General features: G+C 37.0%; 1 long non-coding RNA gene across 2 annotated transcripts in view; it reads left to right on the top strand.

Annotated features, from left to right (window-relative positions):
- Positions 1-19,907, top strand: part of LOC138987226 (uncharacterized) — a 45,735-nt gene extending 25,828 nt beyond the window's left edge. The window contains exons 4-6 of one of the 2 annotated variants that reach the window (XR_011463662.1): positions 8,715-8,859; positions 10,362-12,728; positions 13,112-19,907. This is a non-coding gene — a long non-coding RNA (uncharacterized lncRNA). The remainder of the gene's footprint in view (positions 1-8,714; positions 8,860-10,361; positions 12,729-13,111) is intronic. The other variant, XR_011463661.1, reaches the window with a different exon arrangement.
- The last annotated feature ends 2,673 nt before the right edge of the window (positions 19,908-22,580 follow it).

Below are 22,580 nucleotides of genomic sequence, written 5' to 3'. Positions count from 1 at the left end.
GAATCATTTAGCCTAGAGAAGATAAAACTTGCTACATTTGAATAAACAATTGTATTAAATTTTTTTGTAAGAATAGTGAGCAGTTTTCTATTGTGACATCAGATCAAGAAATGAATTTAACAAACTACTGAAGAGTTTAATTGGCTTCAAGGAAAATCAATTTTATGCCAAAGTAATGAAATGTTAGAATGAACTACTAAGGAAGATACGAAGTCTTTATACTTGGAAATCAGCACAAAGAACATAAATGACTATCCCAACTCTCAAAGCAAGCTTGCTGCTGTTGTTTAATTGTTCAGTTGCGTCTGACTCTTTTTGTGACCCCATGGACTGTAGCCTGTCAGGTTCCTCTGTCCCTGGGATTTCCCAGGCAGAATACTAGAGTGGGTTGCCATTTCATTCTCTAGGGGATCTTCCTGACCCAGGGATCAAACCTGTGTTCCCTGCATTGGCAGACAGATTCTTTACCACTGTGCCACCAGGGAAGCCCAGAAGCAAGCTATTGGACAACAAGATCTCAAGCGGCCTTTTCAAAACTTTTGTTTTACAAACATCGTAACTCATTCCCTTACTTTTCTTCTATCTCTCCCTGCCATTCATAACAATATCCTAAGCAATAACAATTTCTGGCTTTTCTTTTTAAACACATCTGATTATAAGACTATTAACTGCCATTTCTCTTTTACATTCCATTGTCAAGAAGTGAAAGCAATTTTATAAAGTGAACCAGTTTTTCAGGAAAAATACAGATTTCAAGGGCATCTATGTATGCACTTAAAATGAATTCTTTACATATGTGTAAAAACTAGATTGATGATTGAAAAATATTGTTAAATCATAACACTTCCCTGATCAAAACCAGCAATGGCTTCTCGTTAAAACTAAAGTAAAATCCACATTTTGTAGAATGGACTACGAGGCTTTTCAGGATCTGAAATTCTATTTCTCTGATCTTACCTCTTCCTATTCTTCTCCAGCTCACACCACTTCAACCACTCCGGGCTTACTACTTATCCAGAACACCAACTTCTTAGCTCTTCTTAGCCTTTGTCTTTGGGTTAATACGAAAATGCTACTGAGCAGGTGACCACTCAACAATGTTGGATCAGGACATTTCACACTCGGGGAACAGTCAGTAAAAAGCCCTGAATGCTCCGTTTCTGTCATTTTCCCCTGAACATGCACAGACAGACATACACAGCAACGTCCGTCTTTCTCCTGAACTTTTTCTTTGCTGTATACTCACTGATGTTATATCTGTTTGTATACCTGTTTAGTGTCAGTTTCTCCTGTATCATGAGTACTATAATCCAAGACAGATTTCTTTAGAGATAGGTCTAAAGGTGAACTGGGAAGTACAATTTGCAGAAATTGTATCATTTAGTCCTCCTAAAATGAATCAAGGCTTATTGTCTTTGGGTAAAAATGTATTGTTAAAAAAAAAACTTACAGTGAACTTCTTTCCTCAGTGTTAGAAAACATTTGCTATTTAAAAAATGTGATTCTCTCTCTAGATGTGAGAAGAATTTATTCCATTCCCTATTTGAGAATTTCATTGCCATTTGCATGTTGCCTGGAATACAAATTGTACTTAGTAATCAATCAGTGTTTAATTGCCGCTCAAGTAAACCCTTGTAATCAGACTTGCTATAAAAATGTTAAGGTGTGCAAAAAGCATAAGGTGGCATTTTCCCCTCCTTCTTATTATGCCTGTGTAACTTCCATTAATACTAATAGGAGGCACAGCTGGTCGTCAACAGGAGATTACAGGTTGCTGCTTAAATCATATTTTATTTTTATACCTTGGCAAGATTTATGTATTGAAATCAGTTGGCCAGATTTTTGCTGTTGTTAAGAAAGCTTTTACCCTGAAAGAATGAGATTGGGGGAGGGAAATGGAGTCTCATATTTTTTATTTTAGGAATATAAAGACTTGAAATCCAAGCAGCAGCTTGTCCTTATACAGCAAGTCTGTCTTACGCGTTAGCACCAGCTGGAGTCCCATTTCTAATTTGCTGTGAAGAATTAAGTGATTTGAGACCCATGCCCTGGAGTATTTGACCTCCAATGTCAACCAGCTAGCTTGCAATTCCCTTGGCTGGAAAGTTTCTCTAGAATTGATTTGAACTAACATCAGTTAAAATACTCTGCAATATAGTGGTAAATATCATTGCAAATCTGAGGATGGCTTTATAACCATAAAAATAAACACACTGTAGAATATTAAGGAAAGGAGTTTAAGAAACATGGAAAGCTTGGTGATCAGAAATGTTGTGATAATAGAACCTTTCACCCCAGGGTCATCTGTTTGAGTCCAGCACAGTTGGGTAGCATCACTGGCCGAAGGTGGTTGTTTGTGGCATATGTAAACTGTGTCAGTACTCTCAAGTTCACTTCTTTGTGGTCAAGTCTATTTGTTATAAAACAGCTAGTCCTGTTATTCTCAATTGCCACAGTGTTGACAATTCTAGAGGAGATTAGAAGGACTAATAAGTGTCCTCATTATCCCAGTGCAAACCAGTCTCCTTTTATCTCAGTCTTCCTTTTCTCATGTGTTGCCCTCTCCTGAATTGTCCATTTTTCTGCTGTACCTAATCTAGTACTTCAAGTCATTCAGCTCATTCCTTCTCCCTCTCCATAATACTTCTCCCAATAATCCTAGGGTTATTATTTTCATTTTCTCATTCTTAACCTTCCTTGGTATCCATTACCTGAAGATAAATATACCAGTATAAGTAACACTGTTACAGGTGGACAAACAAATGCCATCATTCCTGTAATTCTTCTTGAACTTCTCTATCCCTCTATTTTCTCCTCGTCCAGCTTCCACTATGGTTAATCAGCCATATCCCATGGAGCCATATCCTGTTTCTCACTGTAAAATCTTACCTGGCTCCTCACTCAGGTTCTGGGGCCCCTAGTTTGCCTTGCCTATCCTAACTTGCTGTACTATCTGCTTTAAGCCATGAAAGGTACAATAAAAGTTTATAACCAGGCCTGTCCCCAGCCCTTTGACATGATAAAGTAGATGAAGGAGAAAGTAGGCGGAAAGTGTCAATCATGAGGAGAGATCAAAAGGTGTAGGTACCTTCCAAAAATCCCTGGTTGGAAAATTACATACTGATTACCCTTCATAGTCTATTTTCTTATATTTACTAGAGTCATATGTTTGTTGGAGTATTTAGTACATTTAATATTACATTTCAAGTATAGTATGTGTTCATATAGCCTTATGATGTTATCCCCCAATTCTTTAACTTCTATATTTGTTATCAGAGTAAAACCACATAGTAGGACTGAGTAATAAAAGTAGCCATCTTTTGTTGAGAAATTACTGTGTTAGACAGTGCCTTGAGTCCATTATGTATATTTTCTCATTCAATACTTAAGTCTATCTCAAGAAATAGTATTATGCTTATTTTACAGTAAAGGAAATTGGGCCTTCAAGAGTTTAAGTACCTGACCAAAGTCAAACTGCCAGAAATATCAAGTTTTAGACTGAACACAGGTACTTCCAAATTCACAGACCATTTCTTTCATTAGAAAAATTCCCATAATGTCTTCAAATTCTAATATTTTGTGATTTGATCCATCTATTTAAGCACCTAAGGTCCAGAGTGATATTTACCACAATATATCAAGTTTGCTTCAAGGAAATACTAAGCATATGCATTTAACTCAGTGCTTTATTTAATATATGTGGTGAAATCAAAGAGAGTTATGTTTATGTGCCACTGTGAACACATTCTTGGTTGTTTAAGTCTTTACTCCATAGATACTGAGTGTAATAATCCAGTAAGTGACATATATTTCCTTTTTGTCTTAGAAAATACATAACACATTATTGGGCACTGAATAAATATTCAGCAAGTGCTTATAGCTGATATTCAAGTAAAATGAATAAATGTACAAAATTTAGAAGTTTGTAACCTGCAAAGTTTGATTTTTACTTGAAAGAAAAATGTATCCTATTTCCTACTTAGGTGCCTAAGACTGTATCCAGTCCACTAGTGATGTTTTAAGGGATATGTGATCATTTTTTATTTCTAATTTATTTTTTTCTGAATATGTAATAATAAAAATGTAAAAGAAAGTAAGGGAGAAAATATGTAACACATAATTCCACCATCAATGCTTTAATCTATGTCAATTTATACAATTGCTTTACACAATTGTAATTATTTTAATAACTTTGGTTTGTGACCTGATTTTTTTTCACTTAACACAAAATATGATATTTAGTAGATTCATGTAATTCTGTGTTTTGAGTGTTCTATAATACACTAGTAAGCATGGTTAGGTTATGCTGTGATAACAAATTATGCCTGAAATTTCAGAGGCTTAAAACCACAGAGGTTTATGTCTTACTCATGGTGCATTTTGCCTGGAAAATCCCATTGCGGGGAGGAGCCTGGGAGGCTGCAGTCCATGCGGTCTCAAGAGTCGGACATGACTGAGCGACTTCACTTTCACTTTTCACTTTCATGCATTGGAGAAGGAAATGGCAACCCACTCCAGTGTTTTTGCCTGGAGAATCCCAGGGACGGGGGAGCCTGGTGGGCTTCCATCTATGGGGTTGCACAGAGTCGGACACGACTGAAGTGACTTAGCAGCAGCAGCAGCATGCTACATTTCCCATGTGGGTTGTCAGGGAACCTCTGCTCCATACAGTCATGCTGAGACCTAGTTGTCAGAGATTTTACTTTCTTTTGGTTGACTCTTCTGGACTATGTGACCTCCTGAGTCACGTAGCACTTTAAAAAGATGCAGGACGTTTTCATCTAAGCAATTAAATACCTAAACCAGAAATAAGATGTCAATTTCTACTCATAGTCCAATAGCCAAGAGTTTATTTTACTCTTCTAATTGCAAGGGGGCTGAAAAGTGTAAGGAAACATATATTTATGCTCATATATTTTATATATATTTTATATAATTAATCCTCCTCACTTTTTTCCTTTAATATAATTCCTTCAGTTTTGTATTTAACAAAGACTTCTCAAAGTTATGATTATTAAGAAAGGCATTCTTCTCTTTTTTCAAACACTAATAAAAATGTAGTAGGTACTAACCTTTGACTTCAGACTTAGTTGGGTTCAACAAAAATATAACTCAATTTATTCTTTAATAGAACTCAGTTTTTATTCTGAATTCTTAATCAGTCAAATGGCAAAATCAAAATCTCACTCACTGTAAAACTTCTTTTCCCATTCAAATAGAATTGCTTCTACATTCTAGGCAGTTGACAAAGGGCCAGCAGCTTAGTAAGGACTGTGGGCACCTGATCCACAGTCATTTTCATGTTTCTCTGTGACAAGTAATGAGATGACCATCATCTACTGTCCATACATGTAAGTAGTTTCCTTCCCTTTCCTGAAGACAAGACCTCCAAGCATCTGTTCTCTCTCAGGTACTGTTGTGCTCCTATCAAACAGAAGGACCACATTATTCTGCTTCTGTAGCCACATTGGGAATGTGTCAGGAATGAGATGAGGGGAGGGTGAGTGCAGAAGAGGTAGAGCTCTGGTTCTTTTCTCAGATACCCACAAGTGACTTTTTTTTCATTCTTGATAGGAAAGATAAGGAATATAGAAATTGATCACATATTCTTCCCAGATATTATGATGTAGCATAGCCTTGTTCCTGGATCTCAGGTTTTAAAAGAAAAAGATAAAATTTGACTCATTTTACTCATCTTTTACAACCCTTATTTGAGGCTATAATCCAACCAAATAAATGGAGGAAAGGCAAAAAAAAAAAAAAAGAGAGTAAAAAGAAAAACGCCTACCAAATTAACAAAATATTATATTGTCATCTGCTGACCAAGTACACATAGCTGGTTTCTTCCAAGGAAGGTGGCCATGTTCTGAACCTGCAGCTATGTTATCTAATACATTCTGACTGCCCAGTGTTTATTTGGAATCCTAGAGCCAAAATTCTCCTGTAATAACTTGTGGCTCAATCATATTCTCAACATTAGAATTTTGCTTAGAGTCTCAAGTGTTCCCAGGAATAAATTTTATTATATATCTTTAGAAGTGGTGGTAGTGAAATGAGGGATTGTTGCTGTTTGTTCATTTGTTGGTTGATTGTTGCTTTAGAAGGAGCATTTTGTCTATCACTGTGGGTGGGAGATTCATTAGTTGTGGATGTGAATTCATTAATTGTAAATTAGTTGTGAATTCCCCCTCTTGCTTCATCTGGCTCCTGGGAAGGAAGCTCTGTCTTGTTTCTAAGGAATTATTCTCCAGTTCTCCTGCCCATCAAGCAAAGTTAGATAAATAGATGATGTTGTCATTCTGGTAGAGAGATTTTTGGCTGAACAGGCCCTTTTTGAGATATGAATTCATATGTTAAGAAAGAAGGGGTGAGGGATAGTAAAGGCCTCATGTTTTGGGAGTGGCATGAGAATGATAATTGCCCCTCAGTCCTGAGTAGAAATAGGAAAGAGTGTAAAAAAAAGAAAAGAGAGTGCAGCTTCCATAGAGTAGAGGCCCTCTGAATAGGCAGGATCTTAAGTTGAAGTTCCCATGAGTTCCTGGAAAGACTGAGCACTAAATTTCATGGTTTTTACTATCCTGGTAAATGTTCTCCACAGCTAAGCCAGATAAAGTAGAGGCTGACCTTTTGTGGAGCTACAATCATCAAATGCAGCATGCTGTCTAGGCAGGAGTTCTGATAAAAATGACACAGCATATAGTGAAAAGTCAAAGTGTATTTTTAGGTGACATTACATGGACTCTAAACAGCCTCTTTATTTTTTTAATAAGTCTTTGGTTTTAGAAAAATTTTGGATTCACAGAAAAGTTGCAAAGGTAGTACAGAGAGTTCTCATGTATCTCACATCTAGTTTTCATTATTATTTACATCCTAAATTAGTCTGGTACATGTATCAAATTAATGAACCGATATTGATCCACTATTACTAAATAAAGTTCAAACTTTTATTCAAATTCTCTTAGTTTTTACCTAATTTTTTAACTTTTGTCAGACCCTATCCACTATATCCTGTTCATACTTGGTTGACATGTCTCCTGGGATTCTTCTTGGCTCTGATAGTTTCTCAGAAATCCTTGTTTTTTAATTATTTTAACAGTTTTGAAGAATGCTGATTAGGTATTTTGTATAATGGCCCTTAATGAAGATTTGTCTAATGTTTTCATCATGATTACACCAGGTTAAGAGTTTTGGGGAGGAAGATCACAGTGATAAAGTGCCATTCTCATAGTATCAAGAGTGTATGTTATTAATCTGACATCACTTTTGATAGTAAACTTGATCATTTGATTGAAATAGTATTTGTCAAGTTTCTCCATTGTGAAGTTACTTTTTTTCTCTCTTTTTCCATACTGTATTTGGTGGTAGGGGGTGGCATGGAGTGATGGAGTCACTATAAAAGCCCATACTTGATATTTAGAAAATAGATCAGTGGTTGGTGGGTAAGAATGAATAAGTGGAGATGTATGTAGAAGAGACTGAGTGTGATCTATGCTTTGAAATAGAGGTCGGTTTGGATAGGCAGGAGGAACAGAAGATGGGGAGTTATGCTCCCTCATCCTTGAGGGCTAAGGATCTGTTTAAATACCTGGAGTTCTTCTGCATCATGTTCAGTCACTCAGTCGCATCCGACTGTTTGTGACCCCATGGACTGCAGCACACCAGGCTTCCCTATCCTTCACCATTTCCCAGAACCTGCTTAAATTCATGTCCATTGACTCAATGATGCCATCCAAGCATCTCATCCTCTGTCATCTTCTTCTCCTCCTGCCCTCAATCTTTCCCAGCATCAGGGTCTTTTTCAATAAGTCAACTCTTTGCATAAGATGGCCAAAGTATTGGCACTTCAGCTTCAGCATTAATCCTTCCAATGAATATTCAGGATTTATTTCCTTTAGGATTGACTGGATTGATCTCCTTGCAGTCCGAGGGATTCTCGAGTCTTCTCCAGCACCATAATTCAAAGGCATCAATTCTTCATTACTCAGCCTGTTTTATTGTCCAGTTCTCACATCCATACCTGACTACTGGAAAATCCATAGCTTTGCAAGGAAGCTTTTAAAATTTTCTACCAAGTATTTACTTATTCAATAATTTATTTATATTCATATGGACTCATGGATATTTATTTAATATTTAGACTATAATCCAATACGACTTTATTTTGTTGATCAAATTATTCCAACTTTAAACATTGGGAGCTCTTTCAATTGGCTTATGTGTTGCTTTGAAATTCCATTTGTGTGTGTGTGTTTGTGTGTGTGTGTGTGTGTGTGTGTGTTTTAGTCCACTCAGGCTGCTACAACAGAATACCGTAGACTCAGTCGTTTAAACAACAGGAATTTATTTCTCAAGTTCTGAAGGCTTGGAAGTCCAAGAACAAGATGCTGACTCATTCAGTTCCTCTTTAAGGGCCCTCTTCCCGGTTTGCAAATGACTGCCTTCTTATTGTATCCTCACATGGTGGGGAGTGAGAGAGAGAGAGAAATAGAAAATGAGAGGGAAAGAAAGAGCAAGCTCTGATTAATCCTGTTATGTGGGCTCCACCTTCATCTAAACCTAATTATCTCAAAGCCTCCATCTCCAAATGGGTTTTCAGGGCTTCAACATATCAATTGGAGGAGATACATTCAGCTCCTAACAGTGTGTGTGTGTCTTAGCACTTTCTTTCTGGCACTACACATGCTGCAAGATCATCGTGTTTATTTCCTGCACAGTCTGGAAGCAGCCATTTCTCCAAGGAGCCCTGGTTCACTTTATTGGAGAACGATATTAACCAAGATCTGGGCAGTAGATGTGCTGACTGCTGCTGAAGTACCATTGCTTCTAGGCCTTCTCAGCAGAAAAAGCAAGAAACCATGTGTATGTATACCAACTCTCTTGTAGATAAATATCTATAAATATTTCCTGTGTATCCATCTGTGACTGTATTAAACTAAATATCAGTTCATATTGAAGTCTTCAACTATAATTCATTACCAAATTGATCATCTAAACTTCTCCCCTTACTTCTCTGTAACCTCTTGTTCCAATAGTAAGAGACATAGCTTCCATCATCCACCATCAATTTTCTTAATTGTTCAATTTCAGTGTACATGTATAGCAGTACCAGAACTGCTAACCCACAATCCAGTGAGAAGCAACTCTAATACAAAGTTTTGTGGTCACTTTTGCCTTGTTTTACAGACTCTGCTAATTTCCAAAGTTGCTTTGGTAAGCACCTATTCCCCCACTTCCTTCAGTGAGGTTATTTTGTGCTTTGGAATGCAGTTAGATTTCCTTGTCACAATCTGCATTCTATCTTGGGACCTCTTGATTTCCTAAATAATTTCTTTTTAATTTGCATACATTGAGGTTTACTATTTGTGTTGGAAAGTTCAAATGCTATTAGTATCATGCAGAATAGCTTAATTGTCCTAAAATATCTATTTTATTTCATCTATTCAAACCTTTCCTCTTCTGCAACCCTTGGCAGCTACTGGTGTGTTTACCCATTCTACAGTTTTATGTTTTTCAGAATTTCATACAGTTGGACTTATATAGCATGTAGCCTTTTCAGACTGACATTTTTCCTTTAGTAATGCACATTTAAGATTCATGCATATTTTTCTATGTCTTGCTAGCTCATTCCTTTTATCATTGAATAGTACTCCATTATTTGGATATACTACAGTTTCTTGAACCTTTCACCTACTGAAAGACGTCTTCATTGCTTCCAACTTTTAGTGATTATGAATAAAGTTTCTAGAAACATTCACATGTAATATTGACTTTTAGCTTTATCTTACTTTTAAAAATTTTGACATAATCCACACACCACAAAATGCATGTATATTTAAGTATTTTTAGTACATTTACAATGTTGTGTAACCATCACTACTACCTAATTACAGAATAATTTCCCCACCCCAAAATGAAAGCTTGTACCGGAAGTTACTCCACAGTCTCCCTTGCCCCTAGTCTCTGGCAACCACTAATCTACTTTGTGTCTCTATGGCTTTGTCTATTCTAGCTGGCATTTTGAATACACAGAATCATACCATATGTTGCCTTTTGTTCCTGACTTTGATAACTTATTATAATGTTTCATAGTTCATCCCTGTTGTACCAGGTATCAATACTAATTGCTATCTTATGTCTGAACAATGGTTCATTATATGTATATATCCATATATTCATTATATCCATAGGTATATATCCACATATATATACATATGTTCATTACATGGATATAGCATATTTGTTTATCATTTCTTCAGGTGATGGATGTTTGGGTTGTTTCTACTTTTGGGCTATTAAGAATGGTTTTGCTAGAAATATTTATGTACAGTTTTTATATGAATGTATATCTTCATTTCTTTCAGGTCTATTCCTAGGAGTGGAATTGCTGAGTCACATGCTAACTCTATATTTTACTCTTTGTGGAACTGCCAAACTGTTTTCCAAAGCAGTCATACCATTTTAAATTGCCCCCACCAATGTATGACAGTTTCAATTTCTATCCTCACCAGTACTTGTCATTGTCCATTATTTTTATTATAACCATCTAAGGGGTATGGCGGAAAAGGCAATAGCAACCCACTCCAGTCTTCTTGCCTGGAGAATCCCAGGGACAGGGGATCCTGGTGGGCTGCTGTCTATGGGGCTGCACAGAGTTGGACACTACTGAGGTGACTTAGCAGCAGCAGCAAAGGGTATGGAGTAACATCTTACTGGAGTTTTGATTTCCATTTCTCTAATGACTAATGATGTTGAGCATATTTTACTGTGCTTCATTGTGCATATTTTTGTCTAAGCATAGTTTTCAAATTAATTTGGCAGATACCTAGAGGCATTATTGCTGGATTTTGTGTTAAGACTACATTGTATTTATTTTTATTCAACCAAATAGATATGAATTGCAATGGATATTTGTGGAAAAACTCCTACCTGTTATAGACTATGGCAGCTAGCCATTTGTTAGCTAGAGAGGAGAGAAAAAAATACCTATTACCCTGTGTTGTTCTTCCCTGAGTGTGGGGAGGAGATATTTCACCCGCTGGGAGCTTGGCAGATTGTTGGGGTACTTTGGTTTAACGATGACCAGTATGTGCTGCGGGCATTTATTGTCTGAGGCTCAATCAATGTGGTGCAGTGTGTGAAAGAGTATTGCACAGTTAAGAAATACCCCATCTCAGATATCACTGAACATCTCAAATGAAAACACAGCCAGCCATATGAGTCAGCAGAAACCAGATGGCTGAGAAAAATGAGGAGTAGAGCTCAAAATTTGCAACTGATGGAAAGAAAATCGTGGTTAAAGACAACTTTCTGGGACTGAGAGTTGATATGATCTTCTTCATAGGGATGCCTTGAGTCATGTCATCTCTGAGGACAAATAGTCTCCATTTGATGACCCCAGGGCCAACTTGAGATTCTTGTTTTTTTCATTTATGTTTTATGTCTTCATCTTGACCACCTAAGATGTAGATTACCTAAGTGTGTGTCTGGTTTTCCAATCAGGAGTTGCTAACTAACATACCATTTTTTCTTCCCCATAAAGATGTGAAAAGGGTTGGAACTTGAAGAATGAGGTCCACTTTACTCTGAAGTTATCCATTATAAGCTGTTAGGACTAATATTTGCATGTGGTTAAAACATTACAGGTAATTGTGGTATCTTTAAATATTAGCATGGTAAATTAATTATTTGGGTTACTTTGATTAGTCATATTTTTTTCTATGTGATTTTACTAAATTTTGAGAATACTCAAAATTATGAAATGGAAGCCAGTCTCATCAAATATTTGGGAAGGAGAAAAAAAGCCAGTACTCTGCAAGCTTACTCACACTGCGTGGCATGTTATTTTAGAAAGCTTAATATTTCAGTAATGCATTCAACATTATAAATCATGAATTAACACAGAAAAAAAGTGAAAACCCTATTTAATTGCCATTGGTAGGAATTATGGAGAAGGAAAGTGGAGAGTGAAAAAGTTGGCTTAAAGCTCAACATTCAGAAAACGAAGATCATGGCATCCGGTCCCATCACTTCATGGGAAATAGATGGGGAAACAGTGGAAACAGTGTCAGACTATTCACTGGGCTCCAAAATCATTGCAGATGGTGACTGCAGCCATGAAATTAAAAGACGCTTACTCCTTGGAAGGAAAGTTATGACCAACCTAGATAGCATATTCAAAAGCAGGGACATTACTTTGCCAACAAAGGTTCGTCTAGTCAAGGCTATGGTTTTTCCTGTGGTCATGTATGGATGTGAGAGTTGGACTGTGAAGAAGGCTGAGTGCCAAAGAATTGATGCTTTTGAACTGTGGTGTTGGAGAAGACTCTTGAGAGTCCCTTGCACTGCAAGGAGATCCAACCAGTCCATTCTAAAGGAGATCAGTCCTGGGATTTCTTTGGAAGGAATGATGCTAAAGCTGAAACGCCAGTACTTTGGCCACCTCATGCAAAGAGTTGACTCATTGGAAAAGACTCTGATGCTGGGAAGGATTGGGGGCAAGAGAAGGGGACGATAGAGGATGAGATGGCTGGATGGAATCACTAACTCGATGGACGTGAGTCTGAGTGAACTCCGGGAGTTGGTGATGGACAGGGAGGCCTGGCATGCTGGGATTCATGGGGTTGCAAAGAGTCGGACACGACTGAGCAACTGATCTGATCTGATGGAGAAGGAATTAGCAACCCACTCCACTACTCTTGCCTGGAGAATCCCATGGACAGAGGAGCCTGGTAGGTTACAGTCCATGGGGTTGCAAAGAGTCGAACATGACTGAGCAACTTCAATTTTCACTTTTTTTTTTTAGGAATTATAGCTTAAGTTATGGTTAAAGTAGAACTTTGTCAAAAGAATAATTCTGTACATACTAAAGAAATTAATTTCCATATATTTGAATTTTGCATGTTACCAAATGGGGAAGTCATTTTCCTCCTAGTGATTAGAGCTTGGAATACATTGTTTTGTATTACTAGCTGCCAATGCAATAAGTAGTGATTAAGCCATGTGGTAGTCTATTCCATTGGTGGCCCCGATAATCAGTCTGCTGGTATTGTCCCCTTATACAATTCTCTCCCTGTGAATATGGGCTGGACTAATAATGTGCTTGGCTTCTCAGGTGGCTCAGTGGTAAAGAATCTACTTGCCAATGCAGAAGATGCGTGTTTGATCCTTGGGTCAGGAAGATCCTCTGGAGAAGGAAATAGCAACCCACTTCAATATTCTTGCCTGGAAAATCTCATGGACAGAGGAGCCTGGTGGGCTATAGACCATGGGATCGCAAAGAGTAGGTCATGACTTAGAGACTACACAACAAAAAAATAATATGCTTAACTAAAGGAATAGGTCTGAGATGACTGTGCCAGTTCCAATTTATGCCTTAAAAAGTCAGGCAGCTTCCACTTTTGCAGTCAAGGGAACTTTGGGCCTCTGGACAAGAAATTCAGCTATGCTTTTAGAAAGGCCATGAGAAGAAGAAGCAGGGAGAGTGAGAGGCCCTGAGGGTAGATGGGAGAGAGAGATGCCTAGCTTTCTCAACCTTTCTACTGCCCACAGCTGACTTGCCTGCTGAATTCATCCACTAAAGTGACCAGCAACAGACTATCAGAAGAATTGGAAGTTGAGCCCAGCCCAGACCACACACTTGTAAGCAAATGAAATAGTTGTTTCAAGCCAGTAAGTTTTGAGATGCTTAGTTTTGAAGCAATGAATAACCAGAAAAAACACCTACTAAATATCTGACACTGCATAGGTTGCCAAGGATGCACATGAATAGATCATGGAGTGATGCAAGTTTGGCTTCCAGGTTTATTTTATTTCATTTAAATTTTATTTTATTGAAGTAAGAACACTTAACCTGAGATGTATTCTCTTAACAGTTTTTAAGTGTAGAATATGGCATTGTTGACTATAGGTACAGAGTTCTATAGCAGATCTCTGGAACTTGTTCATATTGCCTAAATATGCCTACTGATTAATAACTCCTGACTGTGTGTGTGTGTGTGTGTGTGTGTGCACTAAGTTTCTCACTAATGTCTGACTCTTTGCAACCCTATGGACTGTAGCCCACCAGGCTCCCCTGGGTTTCTCCAGGCAAAAATACTGGAATGGGTTTTCATGCCTTCCTCCAGGGATCTTCCCAACCCAGAGTTCAAACCCATGTCTCATGTCTGCTGCGCTGGCAGGTGGGTTCTGTACCACTAGTGCCACCTGGGAAGCCCTCGTCTTGAGTATAGTATCCATCTTTTCACTGAAATTTTTAGAAATTACACTTTTTGTCGGTAATGTATTTGAGCTGCATTTTAGGTTATCCAACGTAGAGCACAGAATATCAATTATATTTAGGATTTTTGTGGGTGAATGGGCTGCCGTCTATGGGGTTGCATAGAGTCGGACACGACTGAAGCAAGTTAGCAGTAGCAGCAGCAGCAAGTCTTCATCTTCTAATAAGTAGCTTATAAATGAAGTTTTGGAATGCATTAATTTACTAGGTATTATCCGTATTATCACATATAGTACTTCTAGGTATAATTATTAGTTATTGCAGTAATTCAGGAAAGAGAAATTTGGATCTGCCTGAGAAGTTCAAGAAAGATGCAAGTCACTTAGGTACCCAGAAATGATAGGAAGGAAACAGTTGGAATGAGCCAGGTGTAGAAGAACAAGACAAACATTCTAAATGAGGTCTGACATGCTCAGAGACACAGCAGTATGGGCGAAGATGTGTCTCAGAAGGTAATAAGGACTTGGTTTAGAATCATACCGGATGGGTTAAGAGAATTTCTAAGAAGTTACTAAAAGGTAACATAGCAAGGAAATTACATGATGCCGTGTTTTAGACTTAAGAATTTGGCAGCAATTCTGAAGAGTACTAGAGGGAGGTGTCTGACAAAATCATGAAAATTCTTACTGATATCTAGTATTTTCAGAAACTTTCTCTAGTATTCAAGAGTTTGTTTTTTTTTTAACAGAAATATAAAGTAATTGCAATAAATAGTAATAAATACTTTTACACTTTACTCAAATACTTTCATATAATGTCAGAGTAACAACAAATTAGAAAGACAGCCATATATTCTTGATCAAAGAGTTAATTTTTGCATACAAATTAATGATCATCCTGGGCTGTCCCATGATACTATAAATAAAGAGATGTATAGTTTTTGGAGGGCTTTCCAGGTGGCTCAGTGGTAAAGAATCCAATTGAAATGCAGGAGACAAGGGTTCAATCCCTAATCCAAGAAGATCCCCTGAAGAAGGAAATGTCAACCCACTCTAATACTCTTGCCCCGGAGCACCCCACAGACAGAGGAGCCTTATGGGCTACAGTCCATGGGGTCACAAAAGAGTCAAACATGACTTAGTGACTAAACAACAATAGTAAGAATAGTTTTTGCAACCATGACCATTGTCATCCTGGGGCAACTTTGTTTATATTGACTTTCCTTAGAAACTTCATACATATTTTGCTTTTGGTCTCTTTTTCTGGACATGATTTTTTTCATATTTTGACAGAACATTAAATAGCAGAACATTTTCTTATACATTTAAATGTCACTAAATAAATGTGAATGTGTCTTCTTGTAATGAGGAGAGATGTTCAAGACAAAGAAATTCAGCTGGGTTCTGAAGGAGTAATTGAGGCAGGATGAAAAATAAAATAAAAAATTGTTCTCCTTAGCTCTCAACTTAGTCCAAAATATCTCTTAGAATATCTTAGAATATCCTATACCAATATATAACTATATTTCACATTATTATTTCTGATTGTATAGGGATTATCACAAGAACTGAGACAGACATCTTGTTGGAATTTATTACCCTTATACAATTTGTAACCAAATAATTTATTTATGCAAAAATAATCTTCAAAGGGGGCCTTCCAGGTGGCTCAGTGGTAAAAGAATCTGCCTGCCAGGAGACACAGGAGACATGAGTTCAATCCCTGGGTGCGGGAGATTCCCCTGGAGGAGGAAATGGCACCGCACTCCAGTATTCCTGCATGGAAAAATTCCTTGGGCAGAGCAGCCTGGCAGGCTACACTCCATGGGGTCGCAAGAGTCAGGTGTGACCGAGCACGCATGCAAACCCTCTTTAAAGGACAGGCTTCATGCTTAATATCCAGTTAGGGCTAGAAAGGCAGGTCTGTAAGGTCTGTCCAATTTATATTCCTGAAAGGATAAGCTATGTTAGGGTTTTTTTCTAACACACAACCTGAACGTTCTATTCTGTACAACTTTGTAGAATTTTATGGCAGCCTTTCCAAAGTATGTAAAGCTTTTTAGAGGGCTTAGTATTAAATATTTAGCTAAATTTCATGGATTGGTCTCAGAGCTAATTTAGGCTTTAGTGACATGTAATAACAAACTTGAGACATTTCCTTGGCCATGAATGATGTGATATGTACTTCTTTGATTTAGACTGTTATTTTGTATCACTGGATTCCAGATAAACCATTTCCCATTGAAATATGTAGCCACAAACTATAACTGATTGAAGAATGAGTTGAATAAGGAGCATAGCAAATGTTGCTAAAATGCAAATATTTTTAGCAGCATATATTTTGTTGTTCAGCCTGCATATATTTTTAAAGTTGTCTATACTGTAAAATACGGAAATTATTTTAAGATCTAGAAATACTGCATGCTTTTGGAAAGTATTACTCTAAGTGGATCTAATTTAGGTTTTAATATTGTTTGTGATAAAATATTAAAGGTAGCTTTTGATTTGAGATATTTAAATTGGAGATGCCTGTATATTAACTTCAAAGATTAAAACTCATAATCAGTTGTTAATTCTAATTCTTTTTACTGTCATATAAGTGTAAAATTGTATTTTTATCTCTAAGGTAACATAATGAACCATGAATCTAAGATTTGAAAAGCTGTATACTAATGAACTTATAATTCCCTTGTGCATACGTTGGGAGGCTTTTTTTCAAAGCATATCTGAAAGTATAAAGAATCTCTTTTTAGTGTTTGATTAGCAGCAAAATTAGTGAGTTAGAAACATTATTCATAGTACAATAGAGACATAGGAAAGTTGGAAACCCTCCAATTGGGTATTTGGAAACAGGGACAACTTAATTGTTCTGAGGTTGAGACAAACTATTGATTACATTTTCCCACTAAAGTATTCTCTTTAAAATTACCCTGAAATTGTTGGTATCTTTTGCTGAGAAAACACTCATCCTCTACTTCAAAATGCTTGGCAAATGGTAGGTACTGAATAAATATTTTTTAAATTAATGCTAAATGCAAATATGTCCACTAATTATGAATCTTCTGAGCATGATGTTATTAGAATTTAATTAAAACTGTGGTTTATTTTTCTGTTTTGTAGATTAAACACAGTAAACAGATATAAATGTTGATGCCATTTTTGGTGATTTTATGAAGCAAATTTGTGTCTTGGAAGCATTCTGAGTCAATATTTATATTTCTAGTATACAAATATCTGATTCCTAGAAAGTATTAAAGGCATTTTTGTGTGCATATCAAATGCTTTGATCTCTTCAGTAGGGCCTCTTGAACATGTATTTTTAAAATACACAACTGAAAAAATAAATAAATAAAATGCACAACTAAGCAATAAAAGGAAGAGTACAAGTATCTAAATATTAAACAAAATGTTTAGAGGAGTATCTCTTAAGCTATATCTACTCAAACTAAAGTTAAGAATTTTCTAGGCAGCATAAAGATTATGCTGAAATGAGTTGCTCCTGTATGTATATGTGTTAGTTTTCTGTATATTTTACAATAAATTGAAAAATAAATTATACTTCTTGTGGCTGAAAGAGAATTTTTAGTGTCCCAAGTCGTGTACGAATTAGATGGGAAAAATGTCCTTAAATACTCAAAATCACTATTATGATTATATACATTAAAGAAGTTCTTTCACTGAATAGGAGAAGCAATGCTTCCAGCAAGCTTGGAGTTGAGTGATGAGAAAAATGGTCAAAGATGAACAAGGATAGAAGTAAGAATAGCTAGGAGCTAACCAAAAGTGTGAAAAATACTTTTATTATTCATTGGACAAGAAAATTACAGAATCAAGAAGCAGAAAATCCACACATTTTGACATGTGTGATTTAGTTTCAGTTTAAAAAATGCTGCTAAACAGAAAAGAAACAAATTCAAATATTTCCAAACGAGGCTTGCATCTGGAAGAAGGGGCAGGCATTTCAGGCTTTACTCTATAATATGCCACTAAATGTGTCTGATACCATCATTAAGTACATATTAATAATCTAATAGTTATGTATATACAATACTATGTTAGATGATGAGAAGACAGAGAATCATTAGACATAAATTAAGAACCTCAAGTTTTCCAATTTTATTAGAAATCCAGGAAATACCTACAGGATGAAAATAAGATCTGATATCATCTGCTGTGCTGGAGAAGACTCTTGAGAGTCCCTTGGGCTGCAAGGAGATCAAACCAGTCCACCCTAAAGGAAATCAATCCTGAGTACTCATCGGAAGGATTGATGCTGAAGCTGAAACTACAATACTTTGGCCACCTGATGGGAAGAACGGACTCATTGGAAAAGACCCTCATGCTGAGAAAGATTGGAGGCAGGAGGAGAAGGGCTCAGCAGAGGATGAGATGGTTGGATGGCATCACCAACTTGATGGACTTGAGTTTGAGTAAGCTCTGGGAGTTGGTGATGGACAGGGAAGTCTGGTGTGCTGCAGTCTATGGGATTGCAAAGAGTCAGACACGACTGAGTCAATGAACTGAACTGATCGTCTGCTGTGTTCCAGATATGTGTAACAAATAATAAGTGCTATATTCAGGTATGATAGAAGGTGGAATTTGCTGAGTGTTAAAACCAAGTAGGAGCATGATAGGTGAAGAGACTAAAACTGGAGAAAAGGAAATAGGATTTTAATAGATTAAGTTTCCATGTAAAAAACAGTATAGCAAAGGTACTAACGTAAGAAAGATGAGGAAGATTGCGGAGTTGCCTAACTGATCACACAGCCTGTATAATGGCAGTGATGGTGGTCGTGGTGGTTTAGTTGCTAAGTTATGTCTGACTCTTGCAAACCCATGGACTGTAGCCCACCAGACTCCTCTGTCCATGGGATTTCCCAGGCAAGAATACTGGAGTGGGTAGCCATTCCTTTCTTCAAGGGATTTTCCTCACCCACGGATCCAACCCAGGTCTCCTGCACTGCAGGCAGATTTTTTACATTGAACCACCAGGGAAGCCATGTAGATAGTGGTATAAAAGTCTTAAAAAATTAGTTGACTGTAGTAATGGAGAATTTCAAATGTTGAGATAAGAGGAATTAAGTAAACCTGTAAAACTATTTTAACACTTTCAGTCCTCAAATCCTGATGTAACATGATAATATAGTGTTTAGGAAGAAAATTCTGATAGAGAGTAATGAAAAGAATAAAGTGAAAGTGTAGAGACAGGTAAGAAAGTTACTATTATAAACCAGGTGATACATCTTAAGGATCTGAACTAGGACAATAATAGAATGAATGGTAGGTGGTGTTGCAGGGCTTGAAATAAAAATACTGTGTAATCAAATAGATATTAGGACAGAAAAAAAAATAAAGATGTTAGTAATTACTGTTTGTTACACATTTTTAGATTCATATTTATGAGGTCTATATCTAAATTTTCTTTCTTACGATGTTATTGTTTGGTATGTGTGGCAGAGCAATGCCAACCTAATAAATTGAGTTACTTCAATTATACTTTATGTAAAGATATTTGCATTATTTTGAAGTATCAGAGTATTAATTGTGGGTATAGAAAAGTTCTCTCAAATGAAGGAGGAATAATAGACAAAATCTAATAGAAATTATGAAATATATGAGATATGTGGGCTTCCCTCGTGGCTCAGATGGTAAAGAATCTGCCTGCAGTGCAGGAGACCTGAGTTTGATCCCTAGATCAGGAAGATCCCTTGGAGAAGGGAATGGCTACCCACACCAGTATTCTTGTTTGAAGAATTCCATGGACATAGGAGCCTGGCAGGCTACAGTCCATGGGGTCACAGAGTCAGACATGACTGAGCAGCTAATGCACATACACACAGGATCTATGTATCTATATATCTATATATGCTGTGCTCAGTCATGGGCTTCCCAAGTTGGTCAGTGGGTAAAGAATATATATTCTTTATATATATATTCTCTCTATATATATATAGTTTTAACTGCATTACATGTATAACTCCCCATTAGCTTTACATCTTAAAAGATTATTCAAAATCACTGTTGGAAAATGTGCTGGAATAAGAAAGTTTACTCACTATCTAAACTGATGTATTTGAAGTGAGATTAGATACTATCTGTTTAATAATAATGAAAATAAAAGCCAAAGCTGAACATATGAAATAACAATGTAAGGCAATGGAGAAGAAGCATCACCTGGATGACATGGTGAAAGGACCTTGTTTCTGAATATGATTTGTTCAGGAACCAGAATGAAATATTAGAAGACAATCAGCATTCGAAAAAGTGTGCAGGAAATCATTGTCTCTTACAAAACAATAGAAGTCATTTAGAACGACAATGTTCAGGTGAAATGGTAAAGGAATGACTTCAGAAAGAATTGCAAAGAAATTAAAATTTTTAAATTATATTAAAATAATAAAAATCCACTGATATTTCAAAAAGCTTAATGATGATAAACTTGAGTCAAACAAGAAATAGAAGAACAATAAAACAGTAGAAAATGACTCGCTACTTTAGTGTCTAATGTTTTAATTGAACAATATGCATGTGGAGAAATTTGAGAATAAGATAAATTCCATGGATTTTCCCCCCAGAAACATGTACACATTCATATACCCCTAAGACTCTTATCAATTTAAAGACCTCCCAAATTGAATTCATGTGCCTTACATTAAGGTGAAGATTTCCCCTTAGGCAGTGCATCGGAATAATCTAGTTCATAAAAGTGTTAGTCGCTCAGTCCTGTCTGACTCTTTGTGACCCCAGGGACAGTAGTGCATCAGGCTCCTCTGTCCATGGAATTCTCCAGGCAAGAATACTGGAATAGGTTGCCATTCTCTTCTCCAGGGGATCTTCCCTACCCAAGGATACAACCTGCGTCTCTTACATTGCAAGGAGCTTCTTTACCACTGAACTCCCAGGGAAGCCCAATGTATCAATATCTAACTATTTTTAAAAATGCTTACTCTGCCAGACACTGTCCTAAATATTCAATATATTCATCTTACAATCCTCATAGCAATCCAGTAAGTACTGTACTGTTATTTTTCCTGTTTTACTAACATGGAAAGGGAGGAAAGGTGAGATTAAATAACTTGAGTAAATTCACACAGCCTAGGGGACCTAGGATTCAAACAATCTAGTTCAGTGTATTATTAACCACTACAAGAAAGACAGGAAACATGGCATATAGGGGCCATTAAACATTTTATTTTGAGATTAACCCATTAATATTCCACAGAGGTGGTATTCTATAGAGCATAATGTGGAAAGCGGTAATATGATTAAGTAGTTGATTAATACATCAATATAATGCAAAACTTATGCACATACAGTTACATAGCTTTGAAGACTAAAAAAATACAGAAAATGTTTACAAAACTTGATCATTTATTTATTAGGCAACCGAAAATATTTCAACATATTCTGGGCAAAAATTATACTTTCTACATTTCTTATTAACAATGCAAAGAAACTAAAAATTATTAATTGTATTGGTTATGATATAACTATAGCTGCTGATGCAGAGCCTCGAAACAACAGCTCTTAAATGAATTAAAAGTTTATTTTTGTCCCGTAAACAATTCTGTTTACCAGAATCACCCAGCAGGGTAGATAGGCAGTTCCTACTTTCAGGGACCCAAGCATCTTCTACTTGCTTATTCTACACACCTTGACCTTTTGCTTCCACATCATGGTCCAAGTTAACTGCTCCAGCTCCTCTCTCCTTCATATGTAGATTTCAGGCATTGAGAAAATGAAGGCACACACTTTCATTTTCAGAGGGAGAGTTTAAATCACATCATCATTCCATCACATTCATTCACATCTCCTTGTGGAACTGTTACATGGTGACACTTAACTTCAAGAGCAATTAGGAGATAGTAGGCTGCAGTCCATGGGGTCGCTAGGAGTCGGACACGACTGAGCGACTTCACTTCACTTTTCACTTTTATGCACTGGAGAAGGAAATGGCAACCCACTCCAGTGTTCTTGCCTGGAGAATCCCAGGGACAGTGGAGCCTGGTGGGCTGCTTATCTATGGGGTCGCACAGAGTAGGACACGACTGAAGTGACTTAGCAGCAGCAGCAGCAGCAGTCTTCACTGGTGGCTCAGATGGTAAAGAATCTGCCTGCAGTGCAGGAGACCCAGGTTCAATCCCTGGGTTGGGAAGATCCCGTGGAGAAGGAAATGGCAATGAACTCCAGTATTCTTACCTGGAGAATCCCATGGACAGAGGAGCCTGGCGGTCTACATCCCATGGAGTTGCAAAGAGTCTGATATAACTGAGCGACTAACTTTTTCACTTTTCAGGAAGTGCTATTAGGATTTTGCTTGTTTGTTTATTTGTTGTTTAGTCACTAGGTTGTGTCCAGCTCTTTTG

This window comes from Bos mutus, chromosome 3 (assembly GCF_027580195.1).
Source record: "Bos mutus isolate GX-2022 chromosome 3, NWIPB_WYAK_1.1, whole genome shotgun sequence".
In the NCBI taxonomy this organism is placed as follows: domain Eukaryota; kingdom Metazoa; phylum Chordata; class Mammalia; order Artiodactyla; family Bovidae; genus Bos; species Bos mutus.
The sequence above is the reverse complement of the archived record's forward strand: the minus strand, read 5'-3'. Positions and strand labels throughout refer to the sequence as shown.